Here is a 6630-nt window from a genome sequence, read left to right as displayed (position 1 = left end):
TAGTGTTCCCTATATCATCTCACTATCGATTCAACTAATCGATTGATATAGGTATGAACCTTCTACTCAAGGACGCTATTATACTTAGTCTATTTGGCATTAATACAAATAAGTATAATAACCAAACAAATGCCTTTATTAATATACAAGAATATGATATACATGAGTCCATACAATCATCAAATGATTAGCTCTAGGGCTCTAACTAACAATCTCCCACTAGCACTAGTGCCAATCAGTATAGGCTCTAAGGCCTAATGACCTAGTGTGACCATCATGCTTCCTCTGTGCCAAAGCCTTGGTCAAGGGATCTGCGATGTTAGCTTCTATAGATACTCTGCAAATCTTTACATCTCCTCTATCGATAATCTCTCGAATAAGATGGAAACGTTGTAGAACTGCTGTGAACTCTGCCAGCTCATAGCACTACCATTCAAGTAGAATACGAACCCTGACTGCGATCTATAGTCATCCTGGTCGGTCTGGAAGCTAGCATCACTGTAACCCTTTACAGCTAGCTTATCATTGCCTCCATATATCAAGAAATATTCTTTAGTCCTTCTTAAGTACTTAAGAATATTCTTGACCGCTATCCAGTGACTTTCACCTAGATCTGACTGGTATCTGCTCGTCATGCTCAAAGCATACGAGACATCAGGTCGAGTACATAGCATGGCGTACATGATCGATCCTATAGCTGAGGCATAAGGGATCTGATCCATGCGGTCTCTCTCCTCTCCAGAAGAGGGACCTTGAGTCTTCAAAAGACTCACGCCATGTGACATCGGCAGAAATCCCTTCTTGGAGTTCTGCATGGCAAACCGTAGGAGTACCTCGTCAATGTATGTACTCTGACTTAGGCCAAGCAATCTCTTAGATCTATCTCTATAGATCTGTATCCCAAGAATGTGGGATGTCTCACCTAAGTCCTTCATTGAGAAGCAACTCCCTAGCCAGGTCTTAACAGGCTGAAGCATAGGGATGTCCTTCCCAATGAGTAGTATGTCATCCACATACAATATGAGGAAGACAACTATGTTTTCTACAACCTTATTGTAGACACAAGGCTCATCTTCGTTCTTGATGAAACCAAACTGTTTGATCGCATCATCGAATCGAAGATTCCAGCTCCGAGAATGGCCTCTAGCCATTTCTCGGAATCTGGTCTCATCACAGCTTCCTGATAGGTGGTGGGCTCATCCTCTATGAGCATAATGTCATCATGGTCAGACAAGAGAAATGAGTATCTCTCAGGCTGACGACGTACCCTATCAGACCTGCGAAGAGGTATGTCTACTTGAACTGGTTGTTGTTCCTCAACTCTTTGTGGAACAACATCATCCACAACATTTTGTGGTTTCAGTTCAATTTCCATCGAGGCATCAGTGCTATTGTTCGCATCTTGAACTTCTTCAAGATCGAATGTGCTCCCACTAGTCTTTCTAGAAACAAAGTCCCTTTCTAGAAAGACCCCAGTCTTTGCCACAACTACCTTGTGCTGACTGGGAATGTGGAAGTAATATCCCTTAGTTTCCTTGGGATATCCGATAAAGTAGCACTTGTCGGATTTGGGTCCTAACTTGTCTGAGACTTGACGTCGAACGTAAGCCTCACAACCCCAAATCCTCATGAAAGACACCTGGGCATCTCTCCCAGTCCATATCCTATATGGTGTCTTTATCACGGCCTTGGATGGAACTCGGTTGAGTATAAAAGCTACCGTGTCTAGAGCATAACCCCAAAGGTATGTCGGAAGATCAGTGTGACTCATCATAGATCGTATCATATCTAATAAGGTACGATTCCTCCTTTCGGATACACCATTCCACTGTGGTGTTCCAGGAGGAGTGAGTTGAGATAAAATCTCACACTCAGCTAAGTAGTCACGAAACTCATGGCTTAAGTATTCACCACCTCGATCTGATCGAAGTACCTTAATACTCTTGCCAAGCTGGTTCTGTACTTCATTCTTGAATTCTTTGAACTTTTCAAAGGATTCAGATTTATGTGTCATCAAATACACATAACCATATCTACTGAAGTCATCAGTAAATTTGATGAAGTACCTATAACCGCCTCTAGCAGCGACATTGAAAGGGCCACATACATCATTATGTATGAGTTCTAACAAATCAGTCGCTCTCTCGCTGTGCCCACTAAAGGGAGTCTTGGTCATCTTGCCTCGTAGGCATGACTCACATATCTCATATGATTCAAAATCAAATGAGTCCAGCAAACCATCCTTATGGAGCTGGGATAAGCGCTTGTCATTTATATGACCTAAGCGACAGTGTCAGAGATAAGTTTGGTTCATGTCATTTGACTTGAACCTCTTGGTACTAATGTTATAGATAGGGCTCTCAAGGTCTAGAATATAGAGTTCGTTTATTAGTGGTGCACTACAATAGAACATATCTTTTAAATAAACGGAACAACATTTGTCTTTTATTATAAAAGAGTATCCTTTCTTGTCTAAACAAGAAACTGAAACTATGTTCTTAGTAAGAGCAGGCACATAACAACAATCATCTAAATTTAGTACAAGCTCAGAGGGCAGAGATAGCTGATAAGTTCAACAGCAGCAACCCGTGCTCCATTGCCTACTCGTAGGTCCACCTTGCCTTTGCCAATGCTCTGCTATTTCTCAGCGCCTGCACATCAGTACAAATGTGAGAAGCACATCCAGTATCTAATACCCATGATGTAGAAATAGATAGATTGACTTCTATAACATATATACCTGAAGTGGAAGTCTCACTTCGCTTCTTCTTAAGATCTTCCAAGTATACCTTGCAGTTCCTCTTCCAGTGCCGGTCTGATCCTTGGCGACCCTCCTTTAGGTTTCAGTGCCTTGCCTTTGCCCTTGGCTTGGGACTTTCCTTTGCCTTTGGGCTTGCCTTTGCCCTTATGCTCGGACCATCGAATGGGCTTAACCTTCTTAAGGTTAATCTCAGCAGTTAGTAACATACTAAGTAGCTCGGGGCTTCTCAATCTCGTTCATGTTATAGTTGAGAACGAATTGACTATAGCTATCCGGCAAGGACTGCAAGATCAAGTCAGTGGCCAGCTCTTGGCCAAGTGGGAACTCCAGTCTTTGTAGGTTCTCTATGTACCCAATCATCTTGAGTACATAAGGACCTACAGGAGCCCTGTCGACATCTGAAAAAGTGCCTTAGAGATCTCAAATCTCTCATGCCTCGCTTGTCCCTGATATAGTTGGCGAAGATGCTCAACCATATCGTAAGCGCCCATCAACTCATGTTGCTTCTGAAGCTCTGAGTTCATGGTCACGAGCATTAGATAGGACACATCTAATGCGTCGTCTTGATGCTTCTTGTAAGCATCTTTGTCGGCTCGCGGGGCATTGGCAGGAGGAGCCTCCGGAATGGGCTGCTCCAGAACGTACAGTTTACGTTCCTGGGTGAGAACTATTCTCAAGTTCCTGTACCAGTCCAGGAAATTCGCTCCGTTGAGCTTGTCCTTCTCAAGGACAGATCGCAGGGAGAAGGAATTCGTGTTCGACGTCATGGTTATCTACAACATAAAATTTACAGAAATAAATATTATATTCTTTTAAAATCATTTAATTAGGCCTTTAACTAAATGATGCTCCCACTGAATACTATAATTCTTGTGGGACAAGATCCACATCATACTAACCCTTGAGTTAGCTTTAGCTAATACGCCCAAGGCTTAGTATGATCGGTAGGTAACGATTACTAATTATATCTCTATGCAACTCTTGTTTATAGGATCAATATTCGCATTTATTTTAAAACTCGAGTTAGCTTTGGCTAATACGCCCGAGAGTTAATATAGATGTGATTTTGACCTATCTTTTCCAACCGTTGGAAGAATGCCTATAGTTGACTCGATCTAACCGAGCAACTAGGAATACTCAATCTAATTGAGTTTGTATTCACCCATGCGTTGATAGGCGGGACCAAGATTGTCCCTCCGTACCCTACCAAGATAATATGTATTGCTCTGCTTTGGCAGATTCAACAATACATGTGATCGAGGTAGTGATAGGTATCATGGCACGGTTAGGCATTTAGAGTTGGTTCGATCTAGATCTAATCTAATCGAGAAGGATGCATCTTGTGCACGACTTAGATCTAATCTAATCGCAAGGGTGCATCATGTGCACGACTTAGATCTAATCTAATCGTTAAGGCACTAATTAATTAATTAATTATTAAACATGCATCAAATACATAACAATTAATTAATTAATCTATTTGTGATTTAGTCATGACCCTACTACGATCTTCTCAAGCCAATAAGAAGATCGAATGGTCAACCTAGGGTCAACAACTTCTCCGAGCTCCTCCCTTTGACCACCTTGTGTTGCTCGTGCCCGCCTCGAAACTCCGTCTCGTGTGGACCCTCCACCGCTCCAATTTGTACATTACAATTTGAAACTCGAGTTACATTCGAGTCTAAATCTTATTTACAACCAGAATAAGAGAAAGGCACGACGCACAGGCCGTGAAAAAAATAAAAATACAGCACACACAATCATATGACGGCACGCAAGCCGTATTATGAATTACAACACAAATCCAATCTTATTGGGTATTTTGGGCCATGACTATCACAAATTAATATATAATTCAAAATTATATATTTTTCATAATTTTTCTGTAATTTTAAAATATTTTTTACAATTTTTATGAATAAAATTTCCCGGCGGTCCCGTTTAGCGGTTTCGGGCGCAATCGCGGAACGGATCCCCTTGCGGGGCCCAGGGGCAGCGCCCCTACCTGCGATCTAACCATCGCGAGGGTTCCTTTGCGATCCAATAGCGCCTAAACCCGCTGTCCCAAAACGATTTTGGTCGAGACATTGCCGTTTCGGAAAAATCTTCTCGGCGGGTTCGTTTTTAGCGATTTCGGGTGCAATCGCGAAGCAAATTCCCTTGCGGGGTTAGGGGCAATGCCCCTCCCTACCCATGATCTAACCATCGTGAGTTGCTCCTTTGCGATCTAATGGCACCCGACCCCGCTGTCCCAAACGGATTTGGGGCAAAACGAAGCCGTTTAAAAGAAAACTTTCCGGTAGCCGAAGCCTACAAGTGCCGAGACACTTGTGCTTCGCTTCTACGGAAAAATTACTCATAAAAACTCTAAAAACTCAATTTTTACAGAAAATCACAGAAGGTATATTTTTCATAAAAATACAAACGAACTCGTACAAGTCTTTGCACGTGGCTCTGATACCACTGTTGGGTTCTTCGGGCCGCGAAAACCGCTTTTTCGCGTCGCGGAAACCCCGAGATCTCGTACAAAGATTCAGAAACAAAAAACTTTTCGAAAAACCTTTTCTTGTACGAGTTTGGAAACCCTTTAGATCTACACTAAAGTTAAGATCATTACCCTTGATGCGCGCCCCACGCGAATCCCGCTCGTCCAAATGGTGCCGGATCTCAAGATCGTCAAGCGTACGGTCCTCTAGAAGTATCCACACGGACACACTAGATGGAGGTGACCAAAAACCAAGGTGTGCTAGCACCTATGTGGTTCGGCCAAGGAAGGAGGAGAGGGAGAAAGCAAGAAGAACTCTAGGAGGAAGAAGAAGGAATGAATGAATGGAATAATTTCAAAATGAAAATTATTCTACACATTCAAGTGGCCGGCCACCTTCACATGTGTAACTCCCATTTCCACATTAAGTGCAATTAATGTGGAGCCATTAAAGAGTTGTAACCCCCATGAGGTGGCACTCTAGGATGATGTGGATCAACACTATTGGTCCACATCTTGCCACCTCACTAAATGACATGACAACAAGTGTAACTCCTCATTTAATGTGGGCCGACCACATTAAATGCTATGGAGGCTTGTAACCTCCATGAGGTGGCACACATTGATGATGTGGAGCAATCCAATTGGTCCACATCTTGCCAACTCACTAGTGATGTGGCAAAAAGTCAAGTCAAACATGACCTTTTCTCTTCCTCTCAAATCAAGTCAAACTTGATCAAATCTCTCTCATGGTTGATCTAATCCAACCATATGATTCAAGCCAACTTAATATAATGAATCTAATTCATTAAATTAAGTTGATTTAATGAGTCATAATCTAAATTAGACTCATTGAATACATGAATCAACTTGAGTCCAACTCAATTAGCCCAATTTGGATTACTCTTAATCCAATATGATTCATCAAATGAATCTAATCCTCTTAGTTCATCATATGAACCAAATCTCCATCTAATTGTCCTTAGTGTGTGACCCTATAGGTTCTTGTAACGTTGGCAATGCCCTAAACCCATTTAGGAGCATAAGTAATGAGCGGTATCTAGCAACACATCATTACTACCCAAGTTACAAGAATGTCGAGATCCGACATCACCTTGTGACTACCAATTGTGACTCCTCACAAAATATGTGACATTGTCCTTCTATCCTAGACATCTAGATTGATCAATATGAGGCATAGACCGTGTCATCCTCTAATCAATCTAAATCTTGAACTCCAAGTAGACTCACTCGATCAAATGAGCTCAACATCTAATGTTGACTCATTTGGGCATGGCCATGCACTTAGTGGTCTCACTCTATCAAGAATACCGATGTCGCTCCCGTCATATGGGAGGGATAGATCCCATCTACATCACTCACA

This window comes from Zingiber officinale, chromosome 5A (genome assembly GCF_018446385.1).
Source record: "Zingiber officinale cultivar Zhangliang chromosome 5A, Zo_v1.1, whole genome shotgun sequence".
In the NCBI taxonomy this organism is placed as follows: Eukaryota; Viridiplantae; Streptophyta; class Magnoliopsida; order Zingiberales; family Zingiberaceae; genus Zingiber; species Zingiber officinale.
The sequence above is the reverse complement of the archived record's forward strand: the minus strand, read 5'-3'. Positions refer to the sequence as shown.